We start from the raw sequence: 21699 nt of genomic DNA, 5'->3' as shown, positions 1-21699 counted from the left end.
TGTGTCTGATGTTAATATAGCCACTTCAGCTTTTCTTTCTTTATTAGTGTTAAAATGGTATGTCCTTTTTCTAAACTTTTACTTTTAATTTATATGTGTCTTTATGTTTAAACTGCATTCCTGACAGGTAGCATATAGTTGGATCTTGCTTTGTTATCCAATCTGGAACACTCTCCTTTTTTTTTTTTTAATTTTATTTATTTATATGTCAGAGAGAGAGAGAGAGAGAGAGACAAAACACGAGATGGGGGAGGGTTAGAGGGAGAAGCAAGCAGACTCCCCCCTGAGCAAGTAGCCAGATGCAGAACTCAATCCCGGAACTCTGGGATTATAACCTGAGCTGACAGCAGATACTTAACTGACTGAGCCACCCAGGTGCCCTCTGCTTTTTCAATTACAGTGTTTAGACTGCTTACATTTAACATGATTATTTTTTAAGTTTTTAGTTAAACTCCAATTAGTTATTAAGTTATTAGTTATTAGTTTCAGGTGTACAGTTTAATGATTCAACACTTGCATAAATACGTGGTGCTTATCACAAGCGCCTCCTTAATCCCCATCACCTATTTAACCCACCCCCCCACCCTGCTTACCTCCCCTTTGATACCATCAGTTTGTTCTCTATAGTTAAGAGTGTGTTTTTTGGTTTGTCTTGTTTTTTCCCCCTGTGATCATTTTTTTAGTTTCTTAAATTCCACAAATGAGTGACTACTCAACCATAAAAAAATAAAATCTTGCCATTTGCAACAACATGGATGGAGCTAGAGGGTATTATGCTAAGCAAAAAAAGTCAGTCAAAGAGAGACAACATATGATTTCACTTATATATGGAATTTAACACAATCATTGATTGAGTTAAGTTTAATCTATAATTTTTCTCTTTGTTTTGTGTTTGTCTCATCTGCTCTTTATTCCTTTTCTCTCTTTTTCTGCTTTCTTTTGCAGTATTTGTTGAGATTTCTTCCCCCCACACCTTTTGTCTTCCTTTTTATCTCCTTTGTTGATTATTAACCCTAACTCAATTGTGCTATTTTTGTGGTTGATTTAGGGTTTGTAGTATGTATCTTTAACTATCACAGAATACCTACTTCATATATAGCATGAGAAATTTATAATAATGTATTTATAATAGTGTATTTATGCTTCTTTCCTTTCAGTCTTTGTGCTATTGATGACATACCTTTTACTTTTATATGTCTTATAAATCCCATACTACATTATTATTTTGTGTAAACTGTCAATTATATTTTAGAGTTATTTAAGAAATCTAAAATATTTGTCTATATAAGTACCATTTTAATTCTCTCTCTCCTTTTTTTTTTTTTTTTTTGGTAGATAGATTTCCATCTGGTATCATTTTCCTTATACCTGAAGGACTTCCTTTAACATTTCTTAGACTGTGGGTCTGCTAGTAATGGATTCTTTAGCTTTTTATGTCTGAAAAACCTTAATTTTGCCATAGTTTGACAGATATTTTTGGTAGAGAAGAATTCTAACTTGAAAGGTTTTTTTTTCTTCTTTCAGTATTTCAAAGATGTTGATCTATCATCTTCTCACTTACATAGTTTCCAAGGAGAAAACTATTTTCGTCCTTCCTTTTGTTTCTCTGCACATAAGGTTTCTTCCTCTGGCAACTTTGAAGATTTTCTCTTCATCACTGGCTTTGACAAATTTTATTTTGATGTGCCTGATGTAGTTTTCATTATGTTTCTTTTACTTGGGGGCTTATTGAGTTTCTTGGATACTTATAGTTTATAGTTTCCATCAAATTTGGAAAAATTTCACCCATTGTTACTAGGACATATATTATTTTTATCCCTCATTTCAGGAGTCCCAATTTCTTTATATTAAGATTATTAAAGTTGCCCTCCAACTCACAGATGCTTTGTTATTTAGGAATTGGGATGGGGGAAGTTTTCTGTTTCTTTATTTTTGGATATTTTTATTGTCATGTCTTCAAATTCGCTAATCTTTTCATCTCCAGTGTCTAATTTGCCATTATTTCCAACTAATGCATTTTTAATCTCAGTTATTATAGTTTTTATTCATAGAAGTTCATCTTAGGTCTTTATGTATATCATTCATGTCCTTTCTTAACTTTCGGAACACATAGAATACAGTTATAATAACTATTTTAATCTCTTTTTCTGTTGATGTTAATATCTGTATCAGTTCTGGGCCCATTTTGATATGACTTCTTCCCTCAGAAAGAATTTCCCTGATTCTTCGCATTCCTATTATTTTTTACTAGATGTCAGACGTTTATTAGATGGCCTAATTTTAACTTGTAGGGTTAAATGTTTTAACCTATTGGGTTAAATGTCTGAATTCTTACAAATGTGCTTAAAGTTTCTTATAGGATGTGGTTTTTACTTTTTAAATTATGTTTAGTTATCTGACATAATTAATTTCTGATGTAGTGTTCAGCGATTCGTTAGTTGCATATAACACCCAGTGTTTGTCACAACACATGCCCTCCTTAATACCCATCAACTGATTACTCATTGCATCCACCCCCCCTCCCTTTGTAACCCTCAGTTTGTTACCCATAATCCAGTCTTTCATGGTTTATTGCCCTCTCTGATTTCTTTAGAAATAGTTTTGTCCTTTCTAGTCTTGCTTTTAAATTCATTAGGTGGTTTCAGAGTAGTGTTTGGCCTAGGGTTAATTATTCCCCACTACTGAGGCAAATCCTATGTGAGTATTCTACTCAAATTCCCTGTGAATTATGAGGTTTTCCAGTTTATCTGGTATGTATAGGCACTGTTCTTAGGCGTGTATCAGGCACTGTTCCATCTAACCCTCTCTGATGCTTCTTTCTCCAGTCTCAATTTTCTCACATACATGTACTGATCATTGTACTGCTGAATACTCAAGAAGAACCCTTAACAGATCTCCAGAGTTTTTCTCTTTTCAGCTCTGTCCTCTCTAGTTCTCTGACCTGCAAATTCTAGCTCTCTGACTTGCAAACTCTTAGTCTTTACAGACTATCAGCTTCATCTCCTTAATGGAGGGAGTTTGCCAGACTCTACTTGGGTTTCCCTCTCTGTGTCAGGTCCTGCAAATTCTCAAGGTATAAGCTGGATCAATCTTATGGCCCACCACATTAGTTTTCCATCTCATAACCATCTATCATGTCCTTTGTTTCCTGATGAACAATGTCTTAAAAGTCATTTTTTTTCATATATTTCATCTGGTTTTTGGCTGTTTCGGGTGTTAGGATAAATTCAATTCCCAATTATTCTATCTAAGCCAAAGGTATAAGTCTTCCCAAATTCCTTATTATGGCATAAGCACCTCCAGATACAGATTCTAGTTACACCTTTATCTTCATCTTCCTCTTCTCCCTTGTGCTCACTGTCCACTATAAAATACTGCAGATACCAGGCTGTAGCACTTTTCTATGTTCCCTATTCCCAAACGGCCTTCTTCCCCATTTCCCATGTCCTCCTTCTGAATCACTTTTACTCACTGTCCCAGACACAGTTTAGGCATTACATACTCCTACTTGTTTTGCCTTCTGTCCCTAGACCAGGTTATGAACTTTGCATCTCTCTATCAGAATTGTTTCTCAATTGTCTCAATAATGTTTCATGGAAGTATAGATAGATGTTATAAGGTAGTAGAGATTAATGGGAAAATGTTTTTTAAGAAGTATTAAATAGTTTTTCATTTTATTTTTTAAAGATTTTATTTTTAAATAATCTCTACACCCAGTGTGGGGCTTGAACTCACAACCCTGAGATGAAGGGTCACAGGCTCTACTGATTGAGCCAGCCAGGCACCCCTACAGCTGTTTCATTTTGTTTTGGGTTTGTTTTTTTCTTCAAGTCTTTTCAGAACACTAATGTGCAATTTGAGTCTCCAAGAAGAGATGTGATAGGCAGATGAGAAAAATAAGTCTAAAAGAGATTTTATTTTTTAAGTAAAACAACAACAAAAAACAAACAACCATACTAGCCAAGGCCGTGTTGTAGAGTGAATAGGCTTGACTGTGCCTGAGAACTCCCCTATTCAGGTCTCTGTGGGAGTACAGAGCCCAGTGTAGCAGTAAAAGAGCAATATCCCTAGTCCTGGGCCTACTTCTAATTTATTATGTGAACTTGGACAAATTATTTTCCCATTCTAGACCTTAGTTTCCATCTTAGAAATTGTGGTAGAAGCTGGATTTGGTAAGGTTAGACTTGATCTTCAGCCTCTTAACCTTCTACTGCCAGCTGTGATTGCACCAACCTTACCTGAGCTCTTTCTTGGTGAATTCCTATAGCTTCCCAAAATTCATTTTTTCAATTATCATGTTGTTGTATGTCCTTCCTAAATAATTCAAGTAAAAGACTCTTGCCTCAGTTCTGAGAGTATCAGCTTTTCTTTTGGCATGCCTTGCACAAAACCAAACAAAATTTGTTTAGTTTTTCCTTACTGTGTTCTCCTGTTCTATAACTAGTCTTATATCAGAAACCTGGGGACCTTTCTAGGCTCCTCCTCTCTCTCACTCCTCATTTATATGGTTGTCAAGTTTGATTCTGGTTGCTTCTAGATATCTCTTTAATCAATCCCATTATTTCCTACCCCTGAAAATATAGATATTATTATTATCACTCCTTTTAGTATAGTTGAAATGATAAAAGCAAACTGGGGCATAAGAGATTAATTTGCTCAAGAATTTACAGCTAGTAAAAAAATTTTTTTTAAATAATAAAAAAATAATTTACAGCTAGTAAATCCCTGAGATATGACCAGTACCTAAGTTCTAATATACTTGTTTTCTCAATTAACATTTCCTTGTTGAATGAATGAATGAATGAATTTGGAAATTAATGTTAATTTCTTACATTTCCATTATTTATTTACCTGACAGAAACTTTGGAGAAGTTTTCACCATAATTTTGCTTTGTTGAGTTGCATAATAATCTTGTTTAACTCTGAAAAATGAGCAAGGTCCAAGTGTCCTCTGTGGGATGCCTGAGCTGTCAGTGAGCTCTTACCAATATCTCTGAACATGCTGAGTATCTCCCCTAGAACCTCCTTGTCCTTGTTTCCCTTTGAATATCTACAGACCTGGAAGCAGCTGCCAAGATAGAACCTAACAGAACAGACCGTTCTCAACCTCTTCTCCTCATCCCTCTAGGAGGTGGCTGTTTCCACCATTTTTTACCCATAATTGAGACAACTTATCTAGATGACAACATAAGTGGAACTGTAGGGTTTTTTTTAAGTATTGGAATGTACAGTGCTTCTATGTGAATATGAAGGGAAAATTGTTATAAATTTTTATTGCATTGAAAGCAACTTCTATCTCAAGGATGTCATTTCTGATGAGTAACTTGATTTCAGAATGATGTCTGTACAACTTATCATGCTTATATTTAAAAAGAACTAGAAAAGCAAATTCATGTTTTTTATCCTGTCATTCTGTAAAGCCCAGTTTTAATTATTTAGCCAGACACCACAGCCCTGTCATTGGTCCCTACCCATCACTCCAATCTTATTCCCTACTGCTTGCCTTATACTTTACTCTTTAGTCATAGTGAACTACTTGCCAGAGCCTGAACATAACTTTCTACCTTCTTAATATGTCATTAATATGTTTCTGGAGGGTGCTTTACCACTTTTCTTACTTAGAATACTCTTTGCTATCTTTCAAAACCTTGGTTAGGTGTCCACTCTTCTCTAGAGTTTTCCTTGGCTCCCATGCCACCCCAAAATAGAGTTGACTGCTTTGCTGTGTACACACTTTATCATTGCTCTATCACTTTGTTTTCTATTTGTTTTATCTCAACTGTGTCTCCTCATGTGTTTCTAGGAAGTTATTAAGCTCAACACATGCTTTGGGTTCAGGAAATCTTTGTAGTTAAACTCTGACCCAAACTCATATTGGTAGAGCTCTGCATTTCAGACTAGAAGGAGCCTTGGAAGCCATTTAAAGGCTTTGCTCCACTTACTACTGAGAAAACTAAGGCCAGGGAAAGGCAGTAATTTACCCAAGATCACATTGTACATTTGATGACATTTGTCCATTGTTAGGTAAGTCTTTATATTTGCAAAACTAGGGCATTCAACATTCATTTTTATAAGAATTGTTAGTGTTCTTTTTTTTTTCATATTCTACTCTAACACAGTGGTTTGGGGCATATACTAGGGAGCCAGAAGTTCTAAATTTGAATTGCAGCCATACTACTCATTACTAAGAAACTAGTAGATAGTACATACTTTTTCTGTTTCTCACCTTTCTCCTCTAGATGATGAGGATAATGAAATAATTTATTTCATAGTGTTATTGTGAGAAACGAGTTACACCCATAAAGTCCTTAAATAGGGAATAAAACACAGAATGCACTCAATAAATTTTCCTTACCATGCATAGAAGTAAGGAGGAGGAGGAAACGGGGTCAACCCAGATTTCTGATACAGAAAAATGATTGGGAAACATCAGAAGGAAACGAAGACCCTGGTCACATAACATTACAGATGTTCTTGATTGCATCCTAGTGTTGCTATGTCCATGGGTGAAGACAATAAAATTAATCGAAAGAATCTTGAGTAAGTTCTTGTTGTTGTTTTTCCTTGAATACTTATAGCCCTGTTAACAGGAGTAGGACAAATGTGTAGGCACAACAAGAGGTCAGACTTCATCTCCGCTTTCAGATAATCTTTCCAATATTCAGAGATGCCTAAATATGAAGCAGCCTGCCTAGGAAGATAGAAAGTCCCCATCACACTATGCATTCAAACAGAATGTTAGGAGCCACCTAGGGGCACAGATGTATCAAGTTCAAACATGAAGTAGATACATGAAGCACAGGGCTCTTAAGATCATTTTCAACTGCTTCAGTGTTTTTTAAAAATGTGTTTTTTTTTTAATTTTTTATTTTTTATAAACATATATTTTTATCCCCAGGGGTACAGGTCTGTGAATCATTATTTTACCATTCTAAAGTTCTAAGGCTTTGTGTTTCCTTAAATGTATGAGTCCATGATTCTATGATTATGTTGGGTTAACTGTCAATCCTATAGATTGTGTTTGGCATTAATCTGGCTATCCCTTTTATAACAGTATCTTTAGAACCTATTGGGAATTTTTCCTTTTAGGGTTTCAAGGTATTTTAAAAAGTGATTTCTGGGAGAGGCACCCATTCTGGACCTTTACTAAATACTCTCATATATAGTTATTCTCCATGGCTATATTTTTAGCTCCTATAACCATTTAAGTTGAGCATAATTAGAGGAAAACAATGGCTAAAGCAAAAAAGCACCATCTCAGCATTTTATAAGGAATGGATGTGGCTGGAAGAAGCAGCTGTTCACTGCTGCACTTCTATTTAGAATCTACCTAGGGACAGCTCTGACAGAGCTGAGTTTGGTCTAGTTGAAGGAAGGAACAAAATAACTGCAATATATTTTTATCACCTTTGTGACTAATCATCTATAATATAAAGTTATGATATAGGTATATATTTCAAAGATAACACTACTATATACAAAATTTATTTTTTACAAGAATTATAAGAGAATTTTATTTTATTTTATTTCTTTTCAGTGTAACAGTATTTATTGTTTTTGTACCACACCCACCCACCACCTAGTACCCCAACCTCCCACCCACCCACCCCTTCAAAACCCTCAGATTGTTTTTCAGTGTCTAAAGTCTCTCATGGTTCACCTCCCCTTCCAATTTCCCTCAACCCCCTCTACTCTCCATCTCTCCTTGTCCTCCATGCTATTTATTATGCTCCACAAATAAGTGAAACCGTATGATAATTGACTCTCTCTGCTTGACTTATTTCACTCAGCATAATCTCCTCCAGTCCCATCCATGCTGCTACAAAAGTTGAGTATTCATCCTTTCTGATGGAGGCATAATACTCCATAGTGTATATGGACCACATCTTCCTTATCCATTCATCCGTTGAAGGGCATCTTGGTTCTTTCCACAGTTTGGCAACCGTGGCCATTGCTGCTATAAAGATTGGGGTACAGATGGCCCTTCTTTTCACTACATCTGCATCTTTGGGGAAAATACCCATTAATGCAATTGCAGGATCATAGGGAAGCTCTATTTTTAAATTCTTAAGGAACCTCCACACTGTTCTCCAAAGAGGCTGCACCAACTTGCATTCCCACCAACAGTGGAAGAGGGTTCCCCTTTCTCCACATCCTCTCCAGCACATGTTGTTTCCTGTCTTGCTAATTTTGGCCATTCTAACTGGTGTAAGGTGATAGCTCAATGTGGTTTTAATTTGAATCTCCCTGAGGGCTAGTGATGATGAACATTTTTTCACGTGTCTGATAGCCATTTGTATGTCTTCATTGGAGAAGTGTCTGTTCATATCTTCTGCCTATTTTTTGATATGATTGTCTGTTTTGTGTGTGTTGAGTTTGAGGAGTTCTTTATAGATCCTGGATATCAACCTTTTGTCTGTACTGTCATTTGCAAATATCTTCTCCCATTCCATGGGTTGCCTCTTTGTTTTCTTGACTGTTTCCTTTGCTATGCAGAAGCTTTTGATTTTGATGAAGTCCCAAAAGTTTATTTTGGCTTTTGTTTCCTTTGCCTTTGGAGACATATCTTGAAAGAAGTTGCTGTGGCTGATATCGAAGAGATTACTGCCTATGTTCTCCTCTAGGATTCTGCTGGGTTCCTGTCTCACGTTGAAGTCTTTTATCCATTTTGAGTTTATCTTTTTATATGGTGTAAGAGAAGGGTCGAGTTTTATTCTTCTCCATATAGCTGTCCAGTTTTCCCAGAACCATTTATTGAAGAGACTGTGCTTTTTCAACTGTATATTTTTTCCTGTTTTGCGGAAGATTATTTGCCCATAGAGTTGAGGGTCCATATTTGGGCTCTCTACTCTGTTCCACTGGTCTATGTGTCTGTTTTTATGCCAGTACCATGCTGTCTTGGTGATCACAGCTTTGTAGTAAAGCTTGAAACCAGGTAATGTGATGCCCCCAGTTTTATTTTTGTTTTTCAACATTTCCTTAGTGATTTGGGGTCTTTTCTGATTCCATACAAATTTTTGGATTATTTGCTCCAGCTCTTTGAAGAATACTGGTGGAATTTTTATCAGAATGGCATTAAAATTATAGATTGCTCTAGGCAGTATAGACATTTTAACAAGATATCACCTTAGATAGGGAAAATCATATGATAATTGTCTTGCTCTGATTGACTTATTTCGCTCAGCATATTACCTTCTAGTTCCATCCACATCATTTCAAATGGCAAGGTTTCATTTCTTTTGATGGTTGCATAGTATATGCAATATATATATATATATATATATATATATATATATATATATATATCTCACATCTTCTTTATCCATTCATCTTTTGATGGACATCTAGGTTCTTTCCATAGTTTGGCTATTGTGGACATTGCTACTATAAACATTCAGGTGCACATGGCCCGTTGGAACACGAGATTTGTATCTTTAGGGTAAATATCCAGTAGTGCAATTCCTGGGTCATAGGGTAGCTCTATTTTCAACTTTTTGAGGAACCTCTATGCTGTTTTCAAGAGTGGTTGCACCAGCTTTCATTCCCACGAATAGTGTAGGAGGGTTCACCTTTCACCACATCCTCACCAGCATCTGTCATTTCCTGACTTGTTAATTTTAGCCCTTCTGACTGGTATGAGGTGGTATCTCATTGTGGTTTTGATTTGTATTTCCCTGATGCTGAGTGATGTGGAACACTTTTTCATGTGTCTCCTGGCCATCTGGATGTCTTCTTTGCAGAAATGTCTGTTCCTGTCCTCTGCCCATTTCTTGATTGGATTATTTCTTCTTTGGGTATTGAGTTTGATAAGTTCTTTATAGATTTTGGATACTAGCCCTTTATCCAATATGTCATTCGCAAGTATCTTCTCCCATTCTGTCAGTTGTCTTTTGGTTTTGTTGACTGTTTCCTTTGCTGTGCAAAAGCTTTTGATCTTGATGAAGTCCCAATAGTTAATTTTGCCCTTGCTTCGCTTGCCTTTTGTGATGTTTCTAAGAAGAAGTTGCTGTGGCTGAGGTTGAAGAAGTTGCTCTCTGTATTCTCCTCAAGGATTTTGATGCATTCCTTTCTCACACTGAAGTCTTGCATCCATTTTGAGTCTATTTTTCTGTGTGGTGTAAGGAAATGGTCCAGCTTCATTTTTCTGCATGTGGCTGTCTAATTTTCCCAACATCATTTGTTGAAGAGACTGTCTTTTTTCCATTGGACATTTTTCCTGCTTTCTCAAAATTAGTTAACCATAGAGTTGAGAGTCTATTTCTGGGCTCTCTATTCTGTTCCATTGATCTATGTGTCTGTTTTTGTGCCAGTACCATATTGCCTTGATGATGACAGCTTTGTAATAGAGCTTGAAGTTCAGAATTGTGATGCCACCAACTTCGGCTTGCTTTTTCAACATTCCTCTGGCTGTTTGGGATCCTTCCTGGCTCCATATAAATTTTAAGATTATTTGTTCCATTTCTTTGAAAAAATTGATGGTATTTTGATAGGGATTGCATTAAACATGTAGATAGCTTTAGGTAGCAGAGACATTTTCATAATATTTGTTCTTCCAATCCATGATCATAGAATGTTTTTCTATTTCTTTATGTCTTCCTCAATTTCTTTCATGAGTACTTTATAGTTTTCTGAATAACTAATTCTTTGCCTCTTTGGTTAGGTTTATTCCTAGGTATCTTATGCTTTGGGGTACAATTGTAAATGGGATTGACTCCTTAATTTCTCTTTCTTCTCTCTTGTTGTTGGTATATAGAAATACAACTTATTTCTGTGCATTGATTTTATATCCTGACACTTTACTAAATTCGTGTACAAGGCCTAGCAGATTTGGAGTGGAGCCTTTTGGGTTTTCCACATAAAGTATCAGATCATCTGCAAAGAGTGAGAGTTTGACTTCTTCTTTGCCAATTTGGATGCCTTTAATTTCTTTTTGTTCTGATTGCTGAGGCTAGAACTTCCAGTACTGTGTTGAATAGCAGTGGTGATAGTGGACATCCCTGCTGTGTTCCTTACCTTAGCAGAAAAGCTCTCAGTTTTTCTCCATTGAAAATTATATTGGCTGTGGGTTTTTCATGGATGGCTTTTATGATATTGAGGTATGTACACTCTATCCCTACACTTTGAAGATTTTTGATCAAGAAAGAATGCTGTACATTGTCAAATGTTTTCTCAGCATCTATTGAAAGTATCATATGGTTCTTATTCTTCCTTTTATTAATGTATTGTATCACATTGATTTGCCTATTTTGAACCAACCTTGCAGCCCTGGAATAAATCCCACTTGGTTGTGGTGAATAATGCTTTTAATATACTGGTGGATCCTATTGGCTAGTATTTTGGTGAAAATATTCACATTGGTGTTCATCAAGGATATTTGTCTGCAATTCTCTTTTTTGACAGGGTCTTTGTCTGGTTTTGGGATCAAGGTAATGCTGGACTCATAAAATGAGTTTGGAAGTTTTCCTTCCATTGCTATTTTTTGGAACAGTTTCAGGAGACTAGGTATGGATTATTCTTTAAATGTTTGGTAAAATTCCCCTGGGAAGCTGTCTGGCCCTGGGCCCTTGTTTGTTGGGAGATTTTTGATGACTGCTTCAATCTCCTTACTGGTGATGGGTCTGTTCAGGTTTTCTATTTCTTCCTGGTTCAGTTTTGGTAGTTTATAGGTCTCTAGGAATGAATCTATTTCTTCCAGGTTGTCAAATCTGCTGTCATATAGTTGCTCATATGTGCTTATAATTGTTTATATTTCTTTGGTGTTAGTTATGATCTTTCCTCTTTCATTCATGATTTTATTTACTTGAGTCCTTTCTATTTTCTTTTTCATAAGTCTGGCCAGGGGGTTATCAATCTTACTAATTCTTTCAAAGAACCAGTTCCTAATTTCGTTGATTTGTTCAACTGTTTTTTGTTTTGTTTTGTTTTCTTTGGTTTCTAGTTCACTGCTTCTGAAATGGTCTTTATGATTTCTCTTCTACTGCTGGGTTTAGGCTTTCTTTGGTGTTTTTTATCCAACACCTTTAGGTGTAGGGTTAGGTTGTGTACCTGAGACCCTTCTTGTTTTTTGAGAGAGCCTTGTATCACTATATACTTTCCTCTCCACACCGCCTTTACTGTGTCCCACAAATTTTGAACTTTTGTATTTTCATTATCATTTGTTTACATAAATTTTTTCAATTCTTCTTTAATTTCCTGTTTGACCCATTTATTCTTTAGTAGGATGCTCTTTAGCCTCCATGTATTTGGTTTCTTTCCAACTTCCCTCTTGTGATTGAGTTCTAGCTTCAGAGCATTGTGGTCTGAAAATATGCAGGAAATGACCCCAGTCTTTTGGTACCAGTTGAGACCTGATTTGTGACCCAGGGTGTGATCTATTCTGGCAAATGTTCCATGTGCACTAGAGAAGAATGTGTATTCTGTTTCTTTCAGATGGAATGTTCTGAATATATCTGTGATGTCCATCTGGTCCAATGTGTCATTTAAGGCCTTTATTTCCTTATTGATCTTTTGCTTGGATGATCTCTCCACTTCAGTGAAGGGGGGATGTTAAAGTACCCTACTATTATTGTATTATTGTTGATGTGTTTCTTTGATTTTGTTATTAATTGGTTTATATAGTTCACTGCTCCCATATTAGGGACATAGATATTTAAAACTGTTAGATCTTCTTGTTGGACAGACCCTTTGTGTGTGATATAGTGTCCTTCCTCATCTCTTATTATAGTCTTTAGCTTAAAATCTAATTGATCTGATATAAGGATTGCCACCCCAGCTTTCTTTTGATGTCCATTAGTATGGCAAATTGTTTTCCACCCCCTCACTTTAAATCTGGAGGTGTCTTCAGGTCTAAAATGAGTTTCTTAGAGGCAGCACATTGATGGGTTTTGTTTTGTTATCCATTCTGATACCCTGTGTCTTTTGATTGGGGCATGTAGCCCATTTACATTCAGGGTAACTATTGAATGATGTGTATTTAGTGCCATTTTACTGCCTCTAAGGTGACTGTTACTGCATATTGTCTCCGTTCCTTTCTGGTCTACTACTTTTAGGCTCACTCTATGCTTACAGGACTCCTTTCAATATTTCCTATAAGGCTGGTTTTGTGTTTACAAATTCTTTTAGTTTTTGTTTGTCCTGGAAGCTTTTTATCTCTCTTTCTATTTTCAATGATAGCCTAGCTGGAGCTAGTATTCTTGTTTGCATGTTTTTCTCATTTAGTGCTCTGAATATATCATGCCAGTTTTTTCTGGCCTGCCAGTTCTCTGTGGATAAGTCTGCTGCTTATCTAATACTTTTACCATTGTATGTTACAGACATCTTGTCCCAGACTGCTTTCAGGGCTTTCTCTTTGTCACTAAGACTTGTAAGTTTTACTATTAGATGACAGGATGTGGACATATTTCTATTGATTTTAAGGGGAGTTCTCTGTCCTCCTGGATTTTGATGCTTGCTTCCTTTGCCATATTGGGGAAATTCTGTGCAATAATTCACTCCAACATACTTTCTGCTCCCCTCTCTCTTTCTTCTTCTTCTGGAATCCCAATTATTCTATTATTGTTTCATCATATAGTATAACTTATCCCTTGATGGTCCCCTCATGGTCCAGTAGTTGTTTGTCTCTCTCTTGCTCAGTTTCTTTATTCTCCATCATTTGGTCTTCTGTATCACTAATTCTCTCTTCTGCCTCATTTATCCTAGCTGTAGGAGCCTCCATTTTTTTATTGTACCTCATTAATAGCTTTTGTGATTTCAGCTTGCTAAGATTTTAATTCTTTTATTTCTCCAGAAAGGGACTTTATTTCTCCAGACAGTGTTTCTGTAATATCTTCCATGTCTTTTTCGAGCCCAGCTAGTTAACCCGAGAATCATCATTCTGAGCTCTAGATCTGACATCTTACCAATGCCCCTATTGGTTGGGTCCCTAGGCTTTGCTACTGCCTCTTGTTCTTGTTCTTCTTCTTCTTCCTTTTTTTTTTTTTTTTTTTTTTTTTTTTTTTGGTGAGTTTTCCGCCTTGTCATTTTACCCAGATAAGAATATATGAACAAGAGAATAAAACACTACAAGGGTGGCAAAGACCCCAGAAAAATGTACTCTAATCAAATCAGAAGAGACCCCCAAATTGGGGGTAGAAGAAAGGGGGAAAAAAGAAGTTTTTAAATTTTTTTAAATTAAAAAAATTATATCATCTGCGAAGAGTGATAATTTGACTTCTTCTTTGCCGATTTGGATGCCTTTAATTTCCTTTTGTTGTCTGATTGCTGACGCTAGGACCTCTAGTACGATGTTGAATAGCAGTGGTGATAATGGACATCCCTGCCGTGTTCCTGACCTTAGCGGAAAAGCTTTCAGTTTTTCTCCATTGAGAATGATATTTGCGGTGGGTTTTTCATAGATGGCTTTGATGATATTGAGGTATGTGCCCTCTATCCCTACACTTTGAAGAGTTTTGATCAGGAAGGGATGTTGTACTTTGTCAAATGCTTTTTCAGCATCTATTGAGAGTATCATATGGTTCTTGTTCTTTCTTTTATTGATGTGTTGTATCACATTGACTGATTTGCGGATGTTGAACCAACCTTGCAGCCCTGGAATAAATCCCACTTGGTCGTGGTGAATAATCTTTTTAATGTACTGTTGAATCCTATTGGCTAGTATTTTGTTGTATGTTTATAAAAAATAAAAAATTAAAAAAAAAATTAAAAATATATATTATGTACAGAACAGAGCCACCCATTTGATTTTGGGCATATTTTGGTCTCTTAGAAGAAACTACCTCCCAAAATTTTAAAGAAATACTTTTTTAAAAATATTTTATTTATTTATTTGACAGACAAGTAGGCAGAGAAACAGAAGGAAGCAGGCTCCCTGCCGAGCAAAGAACCTGATATGGGGCTTGATCCCAGAACTCTGGGAGTCATGACCTGAGCTGAAGGCAGTGGCTTTAACTCACTGAGCCACCCAGATGCCCCAAGAAATACTTTTTTATATATACAAAGATAAGGGTAAACACAATGAAGGGATGGAATATGACTATAAAGACTAATTTAAAAAAAAATTCTAAAAAAGGAATTGATAAGTTGGTTGGAAAAAGAAAGGAAAAAATTGGAGAAAATTTGCTCAGGCTGGAGACTAGAACAAAGCCCTGTACTAGATTTAGGGTATATTTGATCTATTAGAAGAAATTGTATCTCAACATTTTTTAGGAAAAAAACCCTTTATGTATACAAAAAATAAGGTTAGATACAATGAAGGATAAAATATGACTATAATAATGAAGGCTTAAAAAGATTTTTTAGATGGGGCATCTGGGTGACTCAGTGGGTTAAATCCTCTGCCTTTGGCTCAGGTCATGATCTCAGGGTCCTGGGATTGAACCCTGCATAGCAGGGAGCCTTCTTCCCCCTCTGCCTGCCTCTCTGCCTACTTGTGATCTCTGTCTGTCAAATAAATAAAATATTTTTTAAAAAGGTTTTTATAAAGGTATTGTTAAGATAAACTATTTTAAAAACATTAAAAATGAAAAGTTAAAAAAATTAGAATAAGAAAAAAATTTTTAAATTTAATTAAATTCACAAGACTAAAGAATCATGGGGAGAAAGCCATGAATTCCATTCTTTGCTTTCCCCTCCTCTGAAGTTCCGCTGTCTCCTTGATCAGTGAGCTTGGTCTTGGCTGGATGTTCTTGCTAATCTTCTGGGTGAAGGGCCTGTTGCCATGATTCTCTAATGTCTTTGCTCGAGGCGGAATTGCCCCGCCCTTGCCAGGGGCCAGGCTAAGTAATCTGCTCGGATTTGCTCTTGGGAGCTTTTGTTCCCTGAACACCTTCTGCTTTCTGTAGAGCTCTGAAGGATGGGAATGAAAATGGTGGCCTTCCAATCTCTGGCCCAGTGGAACCAAGAGCTCAGGGCCCTAGTCCTCACTGCACCTTTGGAGAAAAACGGTCAGTCGCTCCCATCTCCCTGGTTTTCGGCTGCACTCTGAGCTCACCTAGCCTGTGCCTGAACATTTATGTCTCTGGCACAAGCCCGGTATGGAGTCTCCAAACCCAGCAGATTCCTGCTGTGCTGCTCTTCTGGCAGAGGAAGGTGGGTTTCCCCAGATCTGCCACTTGTGGTGTCCCTGCTTAAAGAGCAGTGACCTGACTGTGCCACAGATCACAGTTTAAGGTAACCCCAACTGAAAGCTCACTCCTCGGCTCCATCTCTGTACTCGGCTTCCCCACTCTGATACCTGTGAGCTCCGCTACACTCAGACACTCCTGATCCTTCTGTGACCCCGCGGGATCTGAGACCATACTGTCCCCACGAGGGCATCACCCCTGCTTAGCAATGTTCTTCAGTGGAGCAGACTTTTTAAAGTTTTGATTTTGTGCTCTGTTGCTCCACCGCTTGCCATGAGCCAGCCCCTCCTCCTGCAGTCTATCTTCCTGTCACTTTGGATTCACTTCTCTGCATGTCCTACCTTTCAGAAAGTGGTCAATTTTCATTTCTAGAATTGCTGATCTTCTCTTCAAGCTCCTGTTGGGTTTGTAGTTGTTTGGAATGGTTTGATAACTAGCTGAACTCCTGCGACCTGAAGTCATCTCAGTCTGCTGTTCCTCTGCCATCTTGACTCTTCTCACATCATTTTTAATCACAGTCCCATTTGAATAATATGTAATCTAAAGGATAACGTTAAAGTAATGAACTTTATATAAAATATTAAGGGAAAGGAGGAGGGTGGAAGAAATAAATTCATGCACACACACACACACACACACACACCCATAACAAGCAGGGAGGAAGAGAAGTGTATTTGCTGTAGCACTCATTTTTCTAACTAGTCAAAAGTTATGATAATAGTTATGACTTCCTTTTTCAATTACCCTTCTGTTCCCCCTTTATTCTCAGCAAATTTCTCAGCTTTTTGTTGTTCTTTACTTGGTGCAGTGACTCAAATCTTTATTTCTGAAGGGTGTGTATTCTCAGTGAAACTTTATTGGGTGGTACTTTTCCATTAACATTTGTTATTGGACACAGAAGTACTAAAAGCCATCTTAGAGAATGCTCTGGGTTCCAGAATTATCCCTTCTTGCTCCCATTGTGTTGCAGCAACCCAAATCCTCCTTAGTAATTAGGATCAGTCACCCCAGCCAATATAGCAGCATAAATTGTTTTCCTTTTGGGTTAGTAGTATAAGGAACCCTAAATAGTCTGATGGTAGCCTTAGCTTTCACTTTAGCAGGACCATTATTGTGTTCCTTTAGAAAATAAGACCCCTAAACCAACAGAGCCCAAAGTTGTTGGGATGGTAAATGAAATTTCTGTGACTGGGTGATTTGGTGTAATACAAATATTCTGCCTGTGTGAGAAAAAACACCATATGTTGGCCATGGGTTCAAAACATACATGATATTGTATAAGAAAAAATTCCACATTTTCAGTTTACAAAGAGGAACTGGAACTGAATCTTTGTTAGATCATTCCATATCCATCAGGTCAACTGTTCTGGTAAATGAGGTATGTGTTAGAACCAGTAAGTACTATATGAATGAGCTTTTTATGGACGTGTTTTTGCAGCAAAATGAGTTCATTTTTTCGAATTAATGCTGTGTGGAATACCATAAGGAAAATAAGGAATTCTGTAAATTCATGGATTGATGGTGCTGACAGAGGTATTGAATACAGTGAAGAAAAATTAAAATACATAATAAATGAATATTCTAGTGAGGACACATCACTGCCTTTTCATTATAGAAGGGGATCTAATATAATCAACTTGCCACCAGGTGACTAGCTAGGAGTGACTAGTGGGGAATCAGTGTTGGTCTCTACTACCAGCAGATTAGGTACTCTGAAAAAGTCCATGTTGTAAATCTTTGCACAGTCCCCATCTCTGTTGTCATGGCCTCTTTTTATATTGACTCACTGAGTAAGGCCTTGGACAAGAGATTTACTGACATCCAAAAAATATATTACCTTAACCTAATTGTTAAGAACCTCCTCTGCAGTGAGTATTCTTTGGTGAGCATTCATATAATCTTCATAGTCTTCCCATTCCAGTAATTCTACTTTCATAACTCTTGCCCAGATTCCCCTTGACAAAAATTTTCTAATCCTGATCATCTATCTAGCCAAACCATTTGGCTATAAATTGGTGAAGACCATCAGTTTAAACAAAGTGAGCAACCAAATATGTTACTTGAAGTTCTCACACTGAAAGGATTTTACTTTATTATTGTCTTCCAGGACACCCTGGATTAGGGACTGTAAACTGTAGCAGTCCACTTCTGATTGTTGCCAGCCTAACACACAAAATCATTTGTAAACCAGACCAAAGTTTTGGGAACTTCCTTCCTATGAGGCCATAGTTGGATGGAAGAAGAAGAAGCAAAGCTGTAGGAAGAGATTCTATTACAAATTCAAACTACCTGTTCACAAAGTTGACTTGCACCTTCAGGACTTCTGGGTTTAGTGGTTGGTGGATTATAAATTCAAGCTTATGGATTGGTGGGTCAGATTACATATAATTCCTGATGAGCACCCCAGGCCCCATGATCACTTGATGTCCCAAGATCAAAGTTTAGTCTTCATCTTAGGCTTTATTTACTTTAGCTTACTACTCTGTGGTTGTTCTACTGGAGCTTGCCATTTGCCATAGTTATTTTGAATCTCTTGGATTGAAAGATCCCAATGCAGAGCACCTTTTACTATAGGCTGGTCCTACTGCAGAGCCTTCTCTTGCTGTGAGCTCCACTCAAAACTTGCAGCATTACAGGTTACTCAGTAAATGGACCAGTACTATACAGTCATATATGGTATATGTTACCTCCAAAATCCAAGGATGCCCATTCCTATCATTGTGCATATTTCTTAGAGGTAAATACTACAAAGAATAGCAATTTATTTTTCACTTGAAAGGGATATTTCAATATGCTCCAGACTCCTAGACACCTTGAAAATTTCACTGAAATAATAGGCTCCTAGTTTTTTATGAGGTTTATCTCTCACCTTCTGTCACACATGTGTCTTCTAAGCATCTATGGTACTACAAACTCTCTTCTCAAAATACTGCGGTTATACAACATATTGTGTAAGTGGGATGATCTGTAGGATGTCAAGATGATCAAGATATCCACAGACTAGATTAGGATAAAAAAAATAGGAGGGTCAAAATACCCCTGCAAATAGATAAGAAATATATGTGATAGTCCCTGTCAGGTAAAAACAAACTGCTTTTGGGTAGTCCTTAAAACTTATAAAGAGAAAGACATTTCCTAAATCAATAGCCTATACCAGGTGCTAGGAATAGTATTGATACCATCCAGTAACTGTATTACATCTGGAACAGCAGCTGTAATTGTAGTCACCACCTATTTAAATTTATAGTATTTTATAGTCATCCCCAATGATTCATCTACTTATTCCATAGACCACATAAGTGAGTTAAATGAAAAAGTGCTAAGAATGTTTAATAGACACAGTTCTATTTGGGTTCATAAATCTCTCCCCTACCTTTTCAAAAGCTAAAATGTATGAGTATCTATCTAGTCCTTGTGACTGATGAAATACAAGATGTGGCATTTCCCATCAAAGGTGTTCGTATCTCCTCCTCAATTTTACAACATGAAGTTAAGTTGTGTACTCCTGCCAGACCGATTCTAAACGTGGCAACCATCAAAGCGTTTCTCATGTAAGAATAGTAATTGACTAAAAGCCCAACTGCTGCACTGAAACCCACTGCTGTGTTTGTACTGAGGCCATACTTTCAGCAAAGACTGAACTCAGTTGGGATATTAAGGCTGCCTTGTTCCTGGGTAATAAGAACTCCTCTGGCAGGAAGATTTGGCTCTTTGACTCTCTATTCACTTTATCTTTCCTTAGAACTCATTGAGTCTAAAACACTTTTATTCAAGTTCTCTTCCTTCTTTTCCTTCCTTCCCTTGCTCCTGCACTCCAGGTCCTGCCTTGAGTACCTGCATCACAGTCTGACAGCATTCCCAGCCTCCTACAGGTCCCTCCCCCATTATATCCTACAGGCATTTCCCCTACTAAAATTGTTGCTTGGCTATACTATTTTTTTTCTTTTTTTTTAATTAATTAATTTATTTTCAGAAAAACAGTATTCATTATTTTTTCACCACACCCAGTGCTCCATGCAATCCGTGCCCTCTATAATACCCAACACCTGGTACCTCAACCTCCCACCCACCCCCCCGCCACTTCAAACCTCTCAGATTGTTTTTCAGAGTCCATAGTCTCTCATGATTCACCTCCCCTTCCAATTTCCCCAACTCCCTTCTCCTCTCTAACACCCCTTGTCCTCCATGCTATTTGTTATGCTCCACAAATAAGTGAAACCAAATGATAATTGACTCTCTCTGCTTGACTTATTTCACTCAGCATAATCTCTTCCAGTCCCGTCCATGTTGCTACAAAAGTTGGGTATTCATCCTTTCCGATGGAGGCATAATACTCCATATTGTATATGGAACACATCTTCCTTATCCATTCGTCTGTTGAAGGGCATCTTGGTTCTTTCCACAGTTTGGCGACCGTGGCCATTGCTGCTATAAACATAGATGTGTTCAGTAGGGCAAAGGGTATTGGGCAGGGATTGGCCCTTCTTTTCACTACATCTGTATCTTTGGGGTAAATACCCAGGAGTGCAATGGCAGGGTCATAGGGAAGTTATATTTTTAATTTCTTGAGGAACCTCCACACTGTTCTCCAAAGAGGCTGCACCAACTTGCATTCCCACCAACAGTGGAAGAGGGTTCCCCTTTCTCCACATTCTCTCCAACACATGTTGTTTCCTGTCTTGCTAATTTTTGCCATTCTAACTGGTGTAAGGTGATATCTCAATATGGTTTTAATTTGAATCTCCCTGAGGGCTAGTGATGATGAACATTTTTTCATGTGTCTGCTAGCCATTTGTATGTCTTGATTGGAGAAGTATCTATTCATATCTTCTGCCCATTGTTTGATATGTTTGCCTGTTTCATGTGTGTTGAGTTTGAGGAGTTCATTATAGATCCTGGATATTCTTGACTGTTTCCTTTGCTGTGCAGAAGCTTTTGATTTTGATGAAGGAAACAGTCAAGAAAATTGCCTATACTATTTTGATGTCTCATTCTCAGAGCACCCGAACTAACACACACCCAGTCTGTGATATAGTAAGATGGGATCTCCTCTAAGATATGTTTATTCTCTGGAGCATATTGAATAAACAAACAAGCCTGCAAGAATTCAAAGCTACTAGATCTAGCAGGCAGAGCTAGTAGTTTATGTTTTTTGTGCTTGATGACCTTATTTTACAAATGAGTATAGCATTCCCTATAATGCAATATACCATTGCTAGTTGCCCTTGATTTCGATTCCATCTGATGTTATCAGGGATCCCTCGATGTTTTCTGGGAACTAAAATTATTGAATAGGTACACTTAGATGTGTTCAGTAGGGCAAAGGGTATTGGGCAGGGGTTGAAGGAAAAAGTACTTTGTCTGCCTCCAATAGCAATGCTGGTGAAGTAGAGGAGTGGCTTACAGCCCCTAAGTCTCAGAGATAGAGGTATAGAGATGAAGTGGTTTTTCTACCTTCTTTTAGGTAGGACAATTTGTTCCATTTCTTAAAGCAAAGCATAAGGAGACCACTGACTGTTTTCTTTAACCCAGCTCTGACAGTTACTAGAGTTCATAGAAGTATCTCCCAGTTTCTGCT

The 21699-nt window shown here is 37.3% G+C and overlaps 1 protein-coding gene across 1 annotated transcript in view; it reads left to right on the top strand.

Moving 5' to 3' along the window:
- Nucleotides 1-21699, top strand: part of LOC132000847 (cytosolic carboxypeptidase 6) — a 747331-nt gene that overhangs the window by 292822 nt on the left and 432810 nt on the right. The window lies entirely within an intron of this gene.

Source organism: Mustela nigripes, chromosome 14 (genome assembly GCF_022355385.1).
Source record: "Mustela nigripes isolate SB6536 chromosome 14, MUSNIG.SB6536, whole genome shotgun sequence".
Lineage (NCBI taxonomy): Eukaryota > Metazoa > Chordata > Mammalia > Carnivora > Mustelidae > Mustela > Mustela nigripes.
This window is presented reverse-complemented; position numbering and strand designations above follow the sequence as displayed.